Source organism: Cryptotermes secundus, unplaced genomic scaffold (genome assembly GCF_002891405.2).
Source record: "Cryptotermes secundus unplaced genomic scaffold, Csec_1.0 scaffold174, whole genome shotgun sequence".
In the NCBI taxonomy this organism is placed as follows: Eukaryota; Metazoa; Arthropoda; class Insecta; order Blattodea; family Kalotermitidae; genus Cryptotermes; species Cryptotermes secundus.
Genome location: NW_019734351.1, coordinates 438,662 through 459,421, shown reverse-complemented (window position 1 = coordinate 459,421; position 20,760 = coordinate 438,662). Strand labels below are relative to the sequence as shown.

Sequence of the window (20,760 nt, the reverse complement as noted above, 5' to 3'; positions counted from 1 at the left end):
ATAGTCACCGCCGTGAAAGCCTCAAATCTTACATATTATGAAATTAAAACATTTTTATATCATTTACCTAAAGCTGATATACACTTAAATACTACGCCAAGTGAAACTATTTTATTGTATATTTCTCAACAGGATACTAACCAACAAGGAAATAAAATCTTCAGTTTCTTTTGATAGGTGTGTCTTACCTTTTGTCTGAAAAATTAATCACCTATGGTAAGGACAGATAGTAATGACCAGGGCCCGGATTTTGATATGTCATCTTTTTTTTCATTGTAGTCTATGCGATTCTCTTAAATATATAAATCTTGGATGTGAGCTGCTGGTTAGTGAAATGTAAATTTTATAGGTAATTTTTTGGACTTTTAATGGTATTTCTTGTCATTTTTGGCCATTTTAGGGAATTTTTCTTCATATGTTTTCTGAAATGTGAATAACATGGAAGCGAAGTGTTCTTTATTTTCTCCTTTAGGTCATTTTTTAAACATTTTCAGGTCATCAAAATCCGGGCCCTGGTAATAACCATCAATAACCATAAGCACACTGCTCTGAGTGAGAATGTTACAAACTGAAATCAACTCCACACATAATTCCAACCTTGCAAGTAACCACACTAACTGAACAAGTTATTCTTCATGGACCTAATGGAGTGGGTGTACATGTTTTAACTAAATAATCAGGTGGCTGGAATGAATGTCACTGAGGATATCAACTTACAGTTATACATTACTGATATCAAGAAAAATGTAAGTTTGGGAACACCTGGAGTCCGTCTGTGCACCTTCTTATGTGAAGATTAGTAACACATCAGGATTACAATTCAGACTTCAGATAATGTCCAGCATTGACTTATATATTCATTTTGGGTTCAAATCATTATCACCATCTCCAAGAAAATGCCTTAAGATCAGTTTTACACAGTTTCATGACCTGATATTATTATTGGCCGAGTCTACGTGTCTTTCGATTTTTCATATACCTACAGAAGACTCCTGATCATCCGCACGTGGATTAAAAACAGGACTTTTATAACCATTTATAAGATTTTTAACCTCCGTCCACTGTAATTGATAAAATCTGTTTTTAATTTTTCATCATCTACATGTTTTGGTCAAAACAACCATCTTCAGAAGGATATTATCAACACATATGTAAACTACTGTTACCATGCCATACATATATATGTTGTATCTTTTAACTAATGCTAAGGTGTACATTGATTTGTCAGAACATCTAAAATTATTACAGAAGTGTAACAACACGAACAAAATTCGTTCTGGATTAAAACAAATATTGAACATTATTCTATAAACAGACTAATTGTAATAATTTTTAGATGCTTTAACAAATCAATGTACATCTTAATATTAGTTAAAAAGATATTATATTTATATATCTGTGACATGTAATAGCAGTTTCTGTACATGTTGATAATATCTTCTGAAGATGGTCGTTTTGACCAAAACATGTAAAGAATGAAAATTAAAAACAACTTTTATCAATCAGACTGGACGGTGGTTAAAAATCTTATACACAATTACTAGTGTGGTGAGCCAGGATGAACCAAGTTACTTTTATAACCCACTACAAATGTTTCAATAATATATCAGTGGTGCTTTACCATGATTTGCATTAGAGTGTACATCTGATTCTGTTCCTTGTATAATTTTACAGCTTTTCATACTGGCCTACAACTGAACAAGGGTTTCTTTTGTCTTTTGGAAGGATACATGTCACAATGTTCAGTGGCCAATTTGCAGGCTTGAATGCAGCATGGATGGGGTGTGTACAAATATTGCTATTGCAATCAAGAAAGGCCAAATATATAACTACTTCATGTCCGATTTAGTTCAGAGGCGGTTCATCCGGCTCAGGTCCTATAAACAAGCAACTACTCACTAGAAATTGTACTTTTCAGCTTACAAGTGCCAAAAGCTGGCAAATGAGAACCACTGTACTCATTTCAATGTGACCTGAACTCTGTGGCCTTCCTTCCAGTACACACAGGCACTATCAGCAGCTGCAAGCTGTATCTTACTTAAAACTAGAGATGATATTCCAGAGAGTAACAAACAATAAAAGTATAAGTCCACATTGAATTTCAGAGTTGGTGCCAGTGTATTTCATGAAGAATTCGCAGTTTTGTTTTCAAGATGGTTACCCTGAAAAGGAAAGAAACAAAGAAAATGTAGTAATGCTCATGTCAAACCAGCAGATTTCACAAAAACCTCACAGCTGGTTTTCTTTTTGGAAACTGAATTTCATATTCTGCATAAAAAACACAAATTCTTAGTAAAGCTTCACAGTACCAAGGAGGATCATCAATCCATCATTAAATGACATTTTATGCTTTACAGTCTAGAAATTATAACAAGATGAGTAACATGCTCAGAGAACCAATATTTACTTGGCGGTAGTATAATCACCAGATGACATTATCTACATTCTATATGACTTCAGCCTTTAAGTTAAAGCTGTGAATTACTCTTATTTGCAATGTCAAGATTAGACAAATTTTGAATTGAGTTGACTGGTTTCATCTAGGATTCTGTGTTCTCATGTCTAAGTCTGTCAGTTAATGAATACATTTTTTGTAATTAGAACTGGCTGTTCATTTCAATGAATGGCAGACAATGCATATTCCTCTTGCGCTGTATAACACAGCATGCAGAACAACCTGCCACTTTGTATAAAAATTCACCTAGAAGGGACCGCTAAGGAATGACCTAAAACCACGATATGGAAGCATAGCAGTTTCCTCATTTATAATTTAAAATTTTAAAACACCTGATGATGACCTTATAGGTCCCAACATGTAGTGGATAACTTTTTTTTTATTATCATTCAACAATCCATACATGCAGGTATTACAACCATTTTAATAAGTTAATATCTATTTGACATGTAAAACTTTTAAAGTGAATAACTTTTACTAAGTTTTATAGAAGGATGTGCTGCACGTGAGACTGTGAAACCATCTGCTACTAAATGAAGTGCAGCAGGGTGCTACAATATAGTACTAGTTACAAATAACAGCTCATGACCAGATCTGGACTGATACTCACTCCTTCCTGTTCAGTTTTCTTCATTCATTTCTCCACTTTATTTTTGCTAGGTCCCTTTCCATGAAATTCATGAGACCGGTATCTGAAATTAGAAAGAGAGACAACATTAAAGTCACTGTATTTTAGGATCTTACAGAATTAGACCACGTTTCCAAGTTCCATGTAACATCCTTTCATTATAAATTTTCAGGCAGAAAATAGGGGTAACATCCATATATAGTTCAATCTGTTATTTTGTGAAATGATAAAAATATGTTAACGTTCCCTTTTCCATCACAACTAACTCATATGGCCAACAACCAGAAATGGGCATGCTACAGCCCATTAAAGTCATAGGGAATGAAATGCAAAATATTTTAATAAAAGTACAATGGAACAGTAGGGGCATGCGATAGCATAGTTGGTTGAGGGGCTATGCTACAAGCTGGAAGGTCGTGGATTCAAGTCCCGATGAGGTCTTTGGATTTTTTTCCAATTGACCTAATCCTTCCAGCCGCATTATGGCCCTGGGGTTGACTCAGCCTCTAACAGAAATGAGTACCAGGAATTAATGAAATAATTTTCCTGGGGAGTAAAGTGCGGCCGGCATGTATTGCTGACATCCTTACTGCCATCTTTGAGCCGATTGTCTAGATAATTTGGGGCCCTCAACGTCTCACAACCTTATGGGCCTTCACGGCCTGGTACAGGGATTGCTTTACTTTTTTTACTTACAATGGAACAGCAATAATTTTGAGGCATGTTTCTTCTTAATTCATGCCACCTAGCTGCAAAATGAACAATTCTGCCACATTCTATGCCTACACAACAAAGTATTTACACATTCAAATGTCACAATATGTCGGCTAGTTACAAACTGAGATACATAGAATGGGAGAAAATGAAGTCAGAACAACACATATATACAACAAAGCGTTCTACTGAAAGCATCTGAGGTGGAAGACAATAATCTCACCCCCCATGATAGGGTAATCATGATAGTGCTAGTCAGCAGAGGGACCCTACAATTTAATATGGGCTGTAACCCATGTGGGGCGGGGTAATCCTTTGTATTCCCAAAATTTTAGCTCTGGTAGATGTGAAGGCATCATCTGTGAGCAGAAAAATCTGTACACGTGTGAGTGAGGCTCGAACTCAGAACCTTCTGAATGGGTATAACAGCTTACCCCAGGACCCCTTTCTTAAGGACCTACTCTAAGTGGCTCTAGTGTTGCTCGCAACTCAGTCGCCATGTTAATATGGCTGATGGTAGACAACTGAAAGAACATGGTGAGTGGCACAATGATAATGCAGAGTTTCACATAAATCCATCAGTTGGTGCACAGGATGGCATACATGGATGATAAACACTATGGTCCCATAGTCTTGCCTGTTTCCACTGAAAAGCTGCCTACCATGTACTACCATTGGACAGGCTACCCTCCACAGTGCAACCTAACTTAAAAACAGATATACTGTTAGCTGTGCTAACCTGAAAGCCTCCTTTGCATTGAGTACATGTCCATCAGCATATGTGTAGTCAAGTTTAACATCTGGTTTGTAGCCCTCCTCCTCTTTGAAGTCTGAGGTCAGACCACTGTAGCGCTTGCGACATGCGAACTTTTCATCATCTCTGAAAAAGATAAAGCAATGCTATATATTAAATTCCTTAATTAGTCTTGGCCTCAACAGTAGATGAGCTTGCTTACTTTGTCTTGTTCTGACCATCGTGTACACCTCCATAATACTTGAATGGCTCAATCCTGAGAGATGACACAAGACTTAGTTATAGAGCAGATGACAAACTATTCAAAACTCAGATATTCTTTAAGCTTCAAAATCTCCAACTCTATTCCATAATAGAAGAAGGTGGTTCATCCTTGTGCCCATGGCAACTCTCTTCCCTAAGGTCTGCTGCGGAGAAGATCTGACAGCTACTGGATGACTTAATAGGGAACAAGTGGACACAATAAACCTGCATATGCTGCTATGCTGTACTCCCTCCAGCTTCTGTGCAATAAGAAGCTAACAGAAGGTACACACCAGAGCACTGAGAACATCTGTCCCCACAGCTCAGATCTTACAGAAGGAAGAGCTGAGTTACCCACTATCAGGCACCTCTCTAGATGCCAGACAATTACTTGTCTGCTCATGAGTGCAGTGCAGTGACAAAGCCCCCCTCATGACCATTCTCTCTATAACCTCTATTCTGAATCTGTGATTCTCACTTCCTCTCACCAGACAATGCAACAAATAATCTCAAGACAATGGTAACACTGGCAGGGATGTGGCTCCATGAAAATGGCAGTTCCTTGTAGGCCAAATCACTCCGACCTCACTGCCTTGACATTTCAAGACAATATAAACCTCTATCTAAATTATCTGTTTTGAGAGGAAGAAATTATTTACCTTTATCTTCCACCTACATCCATGCATCAGATCCGAACTAAACTTCATACAATCTGTCCTACACACCAGGCAGTGGTTCAAAGTACGACCAACAGAAATAACAGTAGGATAAGTACAACACCGTGCCCACCTTCAAGTTAAGTGAGACAGAACAAACAGGTAAACCAACTACAATACAATTTTCCCATGAAAATGTGAAGCAAATAATCCTATTTTTTACTAACATACCCATCAATAATACAACTTAAAAATATGTTAGGAATATGTTGTTCACTAAAAATGCATTTTAATACTAAGACAGTTCAAATCAATAAAATGCCTGTAGGCCTTTACGTAGTACATAAATTTACACATTAAAAGTGAATGTTCACACTCCTCAAAGTGTCTTGGTTTTACATGTATTTTTACTAATTTATGTTCATAACAAATACAGTGCAGTGATCTCACTCAAGGATAGAATTTACCTGATGATGGCCCAATGAGGCCGAAACATGTTGTGAACATAAATTAATAAAAATACATGTAAAACCAAGACAATTTAAGGAGTGTGAACATTCACTTTTAATGTGTAAATTTATGTACTACGTAAAGGCCTATGGGCATTTTATTGATATGAACTATCATAGTATGACAATGCATTTTTAGTGAACAACATATTCCTAATGTCTTTTTAAAGTTGTATTATTGATGGATACATTAGTAAAAAATAAGATGATGGCTCAATACAGCGGGATGCTGAAATATATCATGAGTGAAGCAAATAAGCTTAGACTGACTCAGGATGCAACAGTGACAGGGCAAACACAGAGCAAATGAACGGTAAATCCTATCAGGAATTCTCATTTTTGTATGTGTGTCTGCATGCACGCCACTGCTGTAGCATTCACTCTTTCTTTCCTGCAAGCTCATACATGTGTGTCTTATCCAAAGTGGAGTAGTTCTGAGCTTGGAGATGAGCAAAATGTGAAGCTTGTGCTCCAGATAATCCTGACTGCCAGATGGAGGGCCCCTGCAACTCCTACACCTACATCAGGTTCCATGTCCAAGATCAGCACTTCAGCAGTCAGCACGTCGACTGGTGTCTCATCTGTAAAAGAAACTAAGTTTAACTTTCCAATAACTTATAATTACTGTGTTAAAGTGCTGCATCTTTAAAATCAAAATATTAATTAGTGTTGGAGGTAGTGTTTAGAATTAAGAGATTCATACATTTTTATTTATCAAATTACATACTTTACATATATAATTATTTGGCGTGTGTATGTGGTAATAAGTGTTTCGCCAGCAAGTTCACATCCTTCTGCTTCTTCCCCTACTCAGCTGACTTCTATGGTGAGTTACAATGCATAAATATTTTTCTCACTGCCATTTTTTCAAACCAAGATCATTAAAATCAATTTAATAATACAATAATCAATCTTACGCTGAATAACATAAGTTTTGGTGATCAGCATGGGATATGTCAATGAAAATTAGCACAAATTAATTTAATGATGTTGGTCTGAGGAAACTACAAAATGCTACAAGATTTCATTAGTCCAGTGATTGATAACTAATTTAAATGTAATTTTATGTTTGTCAACATGCCACACCGTATACATAAGTGTACTAGTACTCTTTATGATTATGCTATAATTAATTACTAATATTACATTAGCTTAATGCATGAACTTTAACAAAACTGGAAAGGTATTTACGAGTAAATTTGTTGGGACTGGGCCCTCATCTTATAAAAAAAAATAACTTACTGGGCTGCGGTCTCATAAAGGTTGAGAAACACTGGCATAGAAGGTACCACACAGTAACGACCAACAACCACAATATGGAAGCACAACAGTTTCCTCATTTATAATTTATAACTTTAAAGTACCTAATGATGACCCTATAGTTCAAAATGTGTAGTGAATAACTTTTAGTAAGTTATACAGAAGGATGTGCTGCAGGTGAGACTGTGAAACCATCTGCTACTAAATGAAGTGCACCAGGGTGCTACAATATAGTACTAGTTACAAATAACAGCTCATGACTAGGTCTTGACTGATACTCACTCCTTCCTGCTCATTCTTCTTTATTCGTTTCTCTGCTTTATTTCTGCCAGGTCCCTTTCCATGAAATTTATGAGACAGGTATCTGAAATTAGAAAGAGAGACAACATTAAAGTTATTATTAAATTATGTACCTATATAGCATTCTGTTTTTTAGTACCCACAAATGAAAATCTGTCCCTATGCTTAATTAGTTATACACTAACTGGAGGTGAGTGGCCAGCTCCATGCCCTCCCACACCTGGAGAAAATGCCCCTGGTATCTATTTGACAGGAGGCCATTAACAGGTCGCAATAACTAAAATACAAGAAAGGATGATAGCATAAAGAAAGATAAAGCTATCCCTGCAACAGGCAGTGGAGGCCCATAGAGCTGTGAAACGTTGAGGCTTCCACATTTTCTCGGCAATCGGCTCACAGTGAGGTTGTCAACCTTACACTCCTGTCGCCCTTTACTACCAGGACAATCCCTGGTACTCATTTCTGTTAGAGGCCGAATCCACCCATAGTACAGCTGGAAGGATTCGGTCAATTTAAAAATCCAATTACCTCACTGTGAATTGAACTGGCAACCTTCTGGTTCATAGCATAGTGTGAAAGGATTTTGATGACTTAAATGTGGCGATATGATTTACTGGTTTGAGGCCCACAACAACAGTCTGTGAGAGAAACAATTTAATAGCCCTCAGGTTAAATTAGAACACAGTTTCTCCACAGTACAAAGGTTTTGTAAAGTAACCAAGGAGGAAACATCATAATGAACTTTACTACAAAGTTCTGTGCAACATCTTATAACTGAACATATGGAGACACTGTGTAGGAACTAAACATGGCACAGGATTCTGTAGCTAGGGACAATTTCATCATCTCCCACCACCTATCCTTAGGGCTGTTCCTCTCTTGTCTCAGGCAGGTGAGGGGAAGATGGCCTTGACTGATCAAAATAAATGTCACCTACTACAGCCAAACATTTGAGAGGATTAAAAAGGAAATCTGCCCATGTGATGTACCTTTTCTACACTGTTCTTTGACTCTGTAACAGCCTCCTGCAGCTTCAGTCTCCGTGCTTTCTTGAGGGTTATCTGTAACTCCAGTTCACTGTCATCGGGCTCAATCTTGATGTTGGACAGTACCTCTTCTGGCGCTGAAAGTTGTTTCTGATTATTAATAACATTCAAAACTGCTCCTGCACCACATTTCTTTTCATGATTTCACAGCACAGTTCGTAGCGGAAACCATATATATCAAATAGCTAATTAGAAAATAATGTATTCAAAAGTCTTTGTGGTCGCCACCTGGCTAGGAATACCAAGTCCAGCTAACATTTGCCTGGAGGTACTGTGAAAAACCATGAAAAACCTAAGTCAGGTTAGCCAGATGTTGCAGCTCAGATTCATGTACATTCAGATAATGTAGTTCATAGTAGTGGAACTTCTTGTTTAAGTTGTATAAAACTAAAAAGGGAACTTCAAAGAGTGCAAGAGGATCTTAAAACTGCTCAGTTTATCATAGAGTTACTACAAAAAGAAGTTAGCTCAACATCGGAACAAGAATCCAGTGGTAACTATATCCACTGTAAGGAGTGCGATGAATGTGATACTGATGATTGGAGGCAAGTGAGAATAAGTCAGGCGACTAAGGAGAGAGTTAATTTACCACCTATTACTGACTACTGTGTTCACACAGCAAATCGCTATGCAGTGTTAAATAATCTTCAAGAACATAGCCAACCTAACCTACAACCTCTCACGAAGTACAAAGGCAGACCAATAGCAACAGTAGTTAACGGAGTCCCTAGTATGAGAAATCGCAAGAAATCGGAGCAAAAGCACAAAAATCAACAATCAAATAATACATGCAATATGGTAAAATCCAAGAAGCACAGCGTCCTGATACTTGGGGACAGCCATGCGAAAAGAAGTGCAGACCTTATAATGAACGAATTAAGTAAAGAGTTCGGGGTCATAGGAATTGTGAAACCAGGTGCCAGATCAAGTGACATATTAAATACCAATATTGACAAAAGGATGACAAAGAATGACATTGTAGTAGTGTGGGCTGGTACCAATGACATCGGCAAAGATAGAGCAAAGGAAGGAATAAACAACGTAATCAACTTTATAGAAAGGACCAGTCATACCAACATATTGATTATGGAAGCACCACACAGACATGACCTGGCTGATTGGTCTTGTGTCAACAGAGAGGTGATACGATTCAATAGACTTCTAGCCAAAAGAATGAAATCATATCAGCATGCAGCAATCTGCAGTATGGATCTTGGCAGGCAACACTTCACAAAACATGGGCTGCACATGAACAAAGAAGGGAAAGTAAAGATGTGTCAGCAGATAGCCAAATTAGTTAAACTGAAAGTGGGGGAAAGAGTCAACAGAACTACACCGTCAGAATCTAGAATCCATGTTGAAGCCATTCCACTAAACTATGAAGGAAACACTGTCCAGAAAAAGACTACAAAAACTCAACTGAATGAAACAGAGGAAGAGACAGCGGAAATTCAGGCGACTGCAACAGAGGACGAGACTGCAGAAATTCAAGGGACTGCAACGGAGGACGAGGTTACAGAAATCCAGGTGACTGAAGTAGAGGGTGAAACTGCAGAAAACCAGGCGAAGGAAGATAAGGCAACTCCAGTCGATCCATCCCTCAACAGAGTGGTGTCATCCAGTGGAGACCAGCAGCAGGAAATCCGAATGTCAACCAGGAAAAGGAAGCTCCCAGTAAAGCTAAGTAAAGATTTTTTATAGATAAGCATAATAATAAGAATAGTACTGGTACTCTCAAGAATACTAACAAAATGAGTGCAAACATACAAATAATACATCAAAATGTTCAAAGTCTAAGAAACAAGAAACTAAATATAGAAGTGCTATTAACAAACAAAATGCTAGAATCAGATATACTTTGTATCACTGAACATTGGTTAGATGAAAGAGAAATAGGTTATTATAACTTTGAAAACTACTCCTTGATTTCAAAATTTTGTAGGAAAAATAAATTGCATGGAGGTTCATGCATTTATGTCAAAACAAACCTAGATGCAAAACCTTGTAACCTATTTGAAAGCTTAAATCAAGAAGAGCACTTTGAGGCCAGCATAATTGAACTTATACAATTTAATACTATCATAATCTGTATATATAGAACTCCTAACAGTAACATCAACATATTTATAAAAAATCTGGACAAAATACTTAACAGTCTAACCAACAAAGGGAAGAATATTATTATTGTAGGAGATCTCAATGTAGATTTTATAAAAAAAAGTGTAAATCCACAATTGCAGACAATGCTGGACTCATATGGCTTACAAGCAATAGTTGATGTCCCAACAAGAATAGGACCTACAAGCCAAACAGCCATAGACCAAATAATACTAAACAGGGGCTTATGGGAATACAACTATAAAGTGGCAGAAACAGGGCTCTCTGATCATAATGCCCAAATACTACAAGTATATATGCACTATAAGAATAAAAAAGGACAAGGTAGAATAACTAAGGAGTTCAAATTAGCTAGACTTTACAGTGAGGAAAACGTACAATATCTAAATTATTTACTAGGAAAAGAGACTTGGGAGCTTGTTTTTAAGCAAAATGAGGCGAATGTTGCATACAATGAATTTTTAGGCATCTTTCAGTACTGTCACAATATAGCTATGCCTAAAAAATGGGTAAAAATTAAGCAGCAAGAAAATAAATGGATTACCTTAGGCATACGGGTATCAGGAAATAGACTTAGGACTCTTCATAGCCTAATGAAGGAAGGAAACACATCTGAAGAACTTAAAAAATACTATAGCCAGTACAAAAAAATATACAACAAAGTTATCAGCGAGGCTAAAAAGTTACACAACAACATGCGAATACGATCATCTGGGAATAAATCAAAAGCCATGTGGGATTTAATCAAAGAAGAATTAGGCAATCAGCAAAAAGTTCCAAAGAACATTGAAATAGAAGTGACTGGAACAGCTATACAGGATCCCAAAGAAATAGCCAATGTTTTTAATGATTACTACACTAACATTGCCCAGCATATCCGGAGTAACAATCCGATAGCACAAAATAATGTAGACAGGATAAATACAATAAAATACAACAGCAATAGCATGTTCTTAATCCCAACCACTGAAAAGGAGGTGGTAGACATAATTAAAACACTGGGTAATAAAAAGTCAACGGGCATAGACGATATTCCAGAGTTCATTATTAAAAAATGTCATTCTCAACTAGCAAATGCTCTAACATACATAATAAATCTGTCATTTTCATCTGGTTACTTCCCTGACCAACTAAAAATAGCAAAAGTGAAACCTTTGTATAAAAAAGGTTGTACTGCTACTGTTGATAACTACAGGCCAGTATCATTAATTTCTGTTTTTTCTAAAATAATTGAAAAAATTATGCACAGGAGACTTCTATCATTCATAAATAAGTATAGCATAATTAACAACAAACAACACGGATTCTGTAAAGGGAAATCAACACATACAGCAATCACGGAATTTACAAAAATGGTCTACAAAGCACTAGATGAAAAAGAAGCAAGTATAGGGTTATTTTTAGATTTATCAAAAGCGTTTGACCTAGTAGACCATGACATATTACTAAGAAAAATGGCAAGAATGGGAATACGAGGGGTTACACTAAGGTGGTTCCAAACATATTTAAAAAACAGGGAGCAAGAAGTAGAAATTACATACAGATGTAAACAAACTAATCGAATCAGTAATTACCTATCCCGAAAGAGACCCATTAGCCATGGCGTCCCACAAGGTTCTGTTCTGGGACCAGTGTTGTTTCTATTATACATAAATGACCTAGAGGCTGTCATAGAGCATGGGAAACCAACGTTCTTTGCTGATGATACTAGCATTTTTATAACAGGAAATAGCGCCAACGAAATTCAAAGGAAAACAAATGAAACAATAAACAAACTCACAGAGTGGTTTGAGTGGAATCAATTAACTATTAACAAAGAAAAAACAATAGCAATAGCCTTTCATCATCCTCAAAAACTACAACTCGAATGCCCTTCAATAAAGATTTATGACACTGTCATCAATTACACAGATCACTCAAAATTTCTGGGAGTCTGGCTAGATAAGCATCTGAGATGGACTATACATACGCAAAAGTTAGCAAACAATTTATGTAAAATATGTTTTGGCCTAAGAGTAGTCAGAAGAGTGACTGGATTAGAGACTGTCCGCACGTTATATTTTGCTTATTTCCAATCTTTGCTATCATATGGACTGATATTTTGGGGTAACTCAGTAAAAGCAAAATTGATATTTAAATTACAAAAGAGAGCTATAAGAGCTATGACCCAGGTCCCAAAAACAACTAGTTGTAAACAAATTTTCAAATCATTACATATATTACCTTTACCATCTTTGTATATATACGAAATTTTAATATACATAAAATCCAATTTAAATGATTTCACAACCAACTCAGGATTACACTCATACAATACAAGGAAAAAAGACGACTTACACATCGTCCCATGTAATACAAGTCTATACAAGAACAACTTTAACAATGTAGGAATTCGACTGCTAAATCATTTACCACTACATATTAAAGAGATACCAGTACTATTCAAGTTCAGAAGTGCTTTGAAAACTTACCTACTTAATCATTGCTTCTACAAAGTGGATGAGTTTCTCTTGTATGGGGCAAGCACTAGCTCTAATCAATTATAATCACATAAGTAATGAATAATTGGTTTTGGAATCGCTACTGCGCAGTTTTCTTTTCCCTTTTCCAGCAACCAAGCTAACACAGTGGAGATTTACCGGAACAGGCTACTCTGGAGATATGCAGACTTCAAGAAGCTTCACCAGCACTACAGAGACCAGGACCATAAACTACAGTGAAGCAACATACCAGACAATATTATCTCTAAGGCCGTGCCACAGCTTAAGCGGTTAGTCGCTGGCTTCCCACCGAGGCGGTCTGGTCCAGTGGGATTTGTGATGGACAAAGTGGCACTGGGGCAGGTTTTCTCCGAGTACTTCGGTTTCCCCTGCCAATCTTCATTCCATCAAACTCTCCATAACCATAACCACCCAGGATATATATCATTCGAATCATAATTTTATTATCTTTGTATACTATTATATCATTGTGTTATATATTGTATTATTATTATTATTATTATTATTACTATTATTATTATTACGTATTGTATTGTAAAGTATTTGACTTGTCCTATATCATGTACAATGATCCATGGATATGATATGAAATAAATAAATAAATCAACGCATGAACCCAGTTCCCTTTTTTAAGTTCCAATTATGGTGAATTCTCGTTATAATGCAAGTAACATGCGTCTGTACTTACGGTCAGATTGGGAGTGTTCAAGTTCATCTCTTCTTCTAGCAGTTCAATAATTTTTTGTGCTGACCTGAGTTCTGTTAAGGTCTTTTGTAGTTATAGTTTAAATTTATCACAAGAAGCACTCGTTACTTCACTTATTTCACTACTATTATTGATGAAAACTGGAGTGCCAGCATGGTCAGCATCAGTCAGCATTTCATGACTCGAGAGTCGATTTCATGGTACCTTCAACCCTCATACTAAAGGTCGTTCACACTCAAAATCATGATAATTAGTATCGTCTCCACCCTCATTAGTCAAAGAGTAATAAAACAATTATTAGTATCTTTTTAGAGCATTTCATATATTATACAGTTGTATATTGATTGATTGATTGATTTATTTCGTCACTGTAGATCATTGTACATGATATATGACAAGTCAAGTTAATTCTGAATATTAACAATTTGATATATAAGTAGATTAAAATTACAATAGTTACAATTTTTTACATTCTTATTTGTGGAGAATTTGCTCATTGCAGAGTTCAGAATAAGATGTTATTAACTGACATCAACACAACACACATCCAACCCCCGTTAACCTGTACTTCTTTTAGCGTGTTTCATAATTGGCCATATCTGACACACGCACCTACTTTACTTCAAGCAGATATTACAATGTTATATTATTTTCCGTCATAGCATACTTCTTGCTATGTTACCGTGTTTTATAATTTACTTATTACTTTATAACCTTAAAATATGACATATATTTTATGTTTTCTAGCAGACTTCAGTAAAGTAAAAGTAAAGCTGTCCCTGTAACAGGCCGTGAAAACCCATAGGGTTGAAGAAAGCAGTCTTCTGGGATTTGGCACCGTGTATATGTGGTGTAATCCCAGAAGACTTCTTTCTTCATAGTCACCGCCGTGAAAGCCTCAAATCTTACCCATAGGGTTGTGAGACGCTGAGGGTAATCGATCCCGGGACCTCTGACCACTAGACCACAGACGCGGTTCATGGTAATCTACTCTGATGGTTATCCATGCACTCACAACAGTAGACTCTAACGCGTCTCTCAACCCACATATTCCAATTGGCCACGATACTGACATACTGACTATCATCACTTAGGTTTTGATACTGTTTATCGCTATCTCAGGCCTGAAATAAATTAGGACACGACCCTTCCACGTCTGCTTCCATGCTTTATTCACTATCATCTAATACGTCGACGTTATACAGACTGAGAACACAGACCGATAAGCTGTAAATAAATAGAACAATTACATGACATATCTCAATTTAACTTGGTACTGAAGAGGAATATCAGATGTTGTGGGGGGGACAAATTAGGAGCATCGCCAACTGTAATTACAACGATCAAGTCAAGAAGGATGAGATGGGTAGGGCATGTAGCACGAATGGGGGCAAAGAGGAATGAATATAGGATATTGGTGGGAAAGCCAGAAGGAAAGAGACCACTGGGAATACATAGACATAGATAAAAAAGTAAAGCTATCCCTGTAACAGGCCATGGAGGCCAAGGCTTGTTCTTTCGTTCTCCTGTTAGGCGGGTAGCAGGTAGTTACAAAGAGAAGCAGAAGATGACAGAACTAGAAGATGTCGTTTGTCGGTATGATGGTGTCCACCTATGATGAAAGTAATTTCTTAAATAGTTTATAGGTTAGTAGATATTGTTTTACCAGGTTTAGTGTTTTAATAGAAACCTCGCTAGGAGCTTGAATTGCTCAGTTGGTACAACGATGGGCTGGACGGCCCAGATTCGATTCCTGGCAGGAGAAAAAGTTTTTCTATTATTTCACATCGTCCGGACCGGCTCTGGGCCCCACCCAGCCTCCAATTCAACGTATAGCGGGACCTATTTTTCCGTGGGGTAAAGCGGCCAGGGTGTGAAACTCGCCACTCATCTCCATCTAGTGTCAAGGTCAAGAATAGTGAAGCTCTGCCTCCATTCCTCACATATGCCTTAATTGAATTTTTCATTTTTCACTCATCAATGGCTCTACAGCCCTTTGGCCTCTTCTTCAGTTTCGTAATCATTTTTACACAAACGGTAGGACGCTTTGGATGAGAGATCAGCCTGCCGCAAGGCTGCTACCCACACACAAACATAGAATAAACACATTCGCAGACATCCATGCCTTCAGTGGGGTTCGAACCCATGATCTGAGTGTTCGAGCGACAGAAGGAAGTTCATACTTACACCGCGCGGCGAATGTGATCAGCTGCCTTAACGGCATACTCATTAACTAATAAAGCGCAGGTACTTCGCTGTATTTCCAAGTTTCCGAATTTTGATGTTCGGTATTTTTGTTTTTAGCGGTTCCACGCTGAAATTTCAGTAGGCTGTATGATAGGAATCATATGAATAAGTACGCAATAATAATCATGTGGTTCACGAATCAGAAACTGCTATAATGGGCAGATGTATCAACTTGGATTTCTCGTTATGTAATTTTCTCCATTCCTCGTTTCAGCTGTCTTAAATTGCAACCTTTCCGTCAGAATTTCCTGAATTCAGTTGAACGTTTTTGGTCAGGATGAGACCGTATTTAACAATGATATAATACAACGAGATGGAACCTCTGCCCCGGGCTGCAATCGTTCCCAGAACTATAGAAAGAGGGACCAGAAAAGCCAGTTTGTGAGCTGCCGTTTTTCATTGCTGAGTTCAGGATTTCAGTGTAACGTTAGAACTCTCGTGTGTTTCACAATATACATAGACACATATGTGTGTGTGTGTGTGTGTGTGTGTGTGTATGCTCATAATCACCATAAGTGGCGCAAGTTGTGTTCCTCGGTATCTTCTCGCTAGTCTGCTGTAACTACGCGTCTGTGCAATTCGTCACGCCTACATAGCTGAATAATATGATAAATGTCGAGGTGAAGAAAATGTGGATCTGTACATCCACTCCCCCATACGCCTTCATGGCGTAGTGCTTACTTAGTTAAGCACAGAGACAATTTTGCCTTCTACCTTTACAGTAATATCAGTTACAATTGTTTGTAACACATCCTTCCGAAATTATATGTGCTAATACCAAAAATTAGAATTGTCATACAAATCGGGTGTCTATATGGGATATAAATGGCGATCTGTATGAATGATCTTAAACTCTGTGAGCAAATTTTCTGCTTCCAATTTCCCAACACTCTGAAAATAGTCCTGTAGTTTGATTTACTTTACCTAGTTTTAATCTTGCATTTTAAGCTACGGCACTCAAACGCTGATTCGTTTTGTCTGTAGATTTAACTAAATGCAATTTATTTTTGTTCTACGATGCCTGAGTAATACAAATGAATGTTTTGATTACAACTCTTTGTTACTTTAGAGGGCAGTTTTGTGACGAAACTTTTCTTTATATTTTTAAGATTTAGATATTTCTTCATACGTCAGGAAATATAAGTGTATTAATTTAAGATTCCGCCTATTTATTTAAAATTAACTGCGTGATATTTACAAACTCTGGAGCTCTATGTTCGTAGTAGTACGTTTGTTGTTACTTCCACACACCGTGAAGCTTTGTCTTGTGTTTGAAATGGAGGTTACATGTGAATCTTGATAAGAGCTAACTAATTAATAATCCAAGAGTCCATCAATGATTAAACACTCTGTGAATTTAGTCCGGAAGCGAACTATACTGACCGAGCGACTGCCGCTTGCCGGAAAAGTTTAGTGCCAACTTTCAAAACATAAATTGAAAATACTATGAACACCAGAATTTCATAATGGACATGACCTTGAGCAACAAGGTTTGAGCAGTGTAGAAGCTATACAGTATTCTACATAAGTAGCCTGATGATTGCCAAATAGGCAAAAATATGTTATGTAATAAAGGTGTATTAATAAACTTGGCATTAAATATCCTCCTCCATTTAAGACATTCTTCAGTTCAGTTTTTAAACCAACTGCTCCCCAAATAAACCTTAAATGGGGGTTAACTCTATTTTCTAATGTAATTATTTAACATATTTTTAATCTTTAAAGAACTCTGTTCAGCGGTTTTATTAACTGCACATATTACAGAGCACCTAATGGTAGGATGATAGGAACTTCACAGAAGAATGTGGCCTTTGTAGTCAGAATTTGCCTGGAGCAATGAGACATATATCACAAGATCCTCATACTGAGCAAGCTGGTTCAAGCAACAGAACTTTCTTTTTGTATCTGGGAGGTGCCTAGTTCAAATTTTCACAGAACACCAACTAATCCTGAAGTTTCACATGGTTTTCTACAGTCCATCCAGGGAAATATTTGAAGAATACCTCAAATTAACAATCATTGCTTCATTTCACATCCTTTCGAGCCCATTATTCACTAACCATCCTCCTATTTTCCATTACACAGTCCAAGATACTGTCAGCCTTGTTAAATAATTAGTTACACTACTCACATTAGGAGTCCTGGCTCTTTGAGTTCGACACTCTCATCATTGCTCGATGCACCTTCAGTCATATCTCCTGTATGATAAATGAAAACGAATGTCTTATTCCTTGTCATACACCTTTCAATGATTAATGGAGTTAAAGGACTGAAAATACATGTATGTAAATAGTAAGTGAAACAGAGAAAAACAGCTCTGAACAGAACTCATAAGCCTGCTTTCATGTCTCATAGATTTCTAGTCCTACAGACCAGTTACTATTGTTGTTTTATCTTTCAGGGTTTAAGAAGAACTTTCAGACACAATGTGCAGTTATGTTTAAGATCTATCTTCATGCCAGACTTCACATGCTTCAACAGTGGAGCCAGAACAGTTGTCAGTACAGCAATGTACTATGGGCTGGATGACTGAGGAATAAGGTCAATTCCCAGCTAGGGAAAAGATTTTTCTCTTATCCACAGAATTCAGCATATCCAGTGTATTTTGGGGGATCTTTCCCTGGGGATAAAGCAGCCACGATGTGAAACTGACCATTATTACTGAGTGTAGAAAATTAAAGCTTATGACAACTGAGCAGCCTCCAGTGGCATAATAAGTTCATCAAACTAAGTCACCTGGTTCAAAAGTTCAAAGGGCAGAATCTACATGCAGCCTGGTTTTCTTACAAGTGTACTTTCATTCCTTAAGACATAAATAAAAAAGGTTAAAAATTACACTATAGTGGGTCTGAGAATTTAACAGTAACAACCTAGTCAGTTCTCTTTCTAAAAACAAATTTATATTGGGGGATATACTGACAAGTACCTACCAACATCACTGAAGTTTAAGAGTAATATCTTTTGGGATGTAACACTCGGTGTAAAATAAGGTATTTTAAATATATTTTAAATGTAATTAAGCTGCGAGTATAGAAGCATAATTCTAAATCTGTGCATATAAGGGGATTATGGAATGTTTTATATTTTATTTTTATTTTATAGACACACTAGATACTTGTGATACATGGATCCATATATGAATTACAATTCAGTAATATCAGATCTGATGACGGTATTGCCTGATGATGGCTCCATGAGCCAAAACATGTGAGATTATATTCTAATCCAATAAGAACTCGGTTGAATAGAGTGAAAGTGAATTATGTTTACTGATTGTTGTGTCTGACATGTATACTAAAAAACATATATACAGTAACAAAAGCTTTTGCTTGGCACGTACTCCATGTTGGTTTCTCATTTTGCCCATTCTTCAACCCTGAAGATGGTGACATGATCATCCAAATGTCAGGTGATTTTCAGTGAACTACACAGCAATACACACCACTTTGGTGAGAATCTCAAATCCTATCACTGAAAGTTGTCATATCCTCTTTTCTAGACTTGGAAAGGCTTCTGACAATGGTGTATGCTGTACAGAACTATTAGGCTTATTTTGGACTCTATCCATCATCTGGTATATAAAAGACAAAAAACTACAATGTTTGAGAGACTGGATCTGTCTCCGTCCTCAGGTGGATGGGGCACTGGACCAGTGATTGATACTAGCTCTTTCTAACAGGCACAACGGAGTAGGCTTATCCTGACCCTTCCACCTAAGGACGGAGACAGATCCAGTCTCTAAAACGTTGTGGGTTTTTGTCTTTTATATACCGGACAATGGATGAAGTCCAAAATGAGCCTAATAGTTCTGTATACTCTTTTCTGATATTTACTTTCATACAGAAACCAAACAGGACACTAGTCATCATACAGTGACATAAATATTTAATTTAACTTTGATGGGTACAACTTTTCTTATACTAAACTGCAGTTTTCACTAAATAGGAGTCGGAGATGAAGACCAAAGTACAAAGACTGGGGATGTGACAACATGCAGCTTTTCATGGCTATCTCACACCTCAGGGGCAGTGACAGATAAACATGGAGCGACAGTGGCGGCTTAAACATACGCATTAAAATCACAAAATATAGGACTCTGTACAGATATGAGAGTGTGATGCAAAATGCTACAATTGTTTAGTAGCACAATTCTCCTGCTGTGACATTTTGTTTTCAATGCGATAGCAAGATTACGATCGTCTGGAATGACATATTTCGGAAGAAGGTGATGTCTTCATCTTGAAGGTATGAGTTCTAACCTGCAGAAGAAGGAAGCATCTTCCTCTAAAACATCGCTAGCCTTCTATTATAAACTACACAGCATACCGTGTTACTTCATATCATCACCTTTTAATTGCTACTGAAGAAATATAATATACATTCGTTAGCTGCGTGCTTGCCAATAATCACCGTTCATGGTTTGCTCGTCAGCATGATATTTCACCCCCAGTGATTTAAACTCATTTACTTTACCTTCTAAGGACCTATACCTTACTCTCAAAAATCCGCCTTCGTTTTCATAGAGAGCGCCAGAGTTCCATTGACACAGTGGTACGACTTGGGGAGTAGGGATTAGTAGAGTGGGTAATTCAGGTCATTCAGTTGGTTCATGTATGTATACGT

General features: G+C 37.1%; 1 long non-coding RNA gene across 2 annotated transcripts; it reads right to left on the bottom strand.

The window, feature by feature from the left end:
• Window positions 1-1,464: 1,464 nt before the first annotated feature.
• On the bottom strand, window positions 1,465-20,692 carry LOC111868770. 2 transcript variants are annotated; one of them, XR_002843557.2, is made up of 8 exons: window positions 20,611-20,692; window positions 18,269-18,335; window positions 8,509-8,642; window positions 7,502-7,583; window positions 6,365-6,540; window positions 4,537-4,677; window positions 3,066-3,147; window positions 1,465-2,162 (listed from the first exon to the last, which is right to left on the bottom strand). It is a non-coding gene; the product is annotated as an uncharacterized LOC111868770 (long non-coding RNA). The 2 variants fall into 2 exon arrangements; XR_004513477.1 differs by lacking the exons at window positions 18,269-18,335; window positions 20,611-20,692 and adding an exon at window positions 13,873-14,282.
• Between the last annotated feature and the right edge of the window lie 68 nt (window positions 20,693-20,760).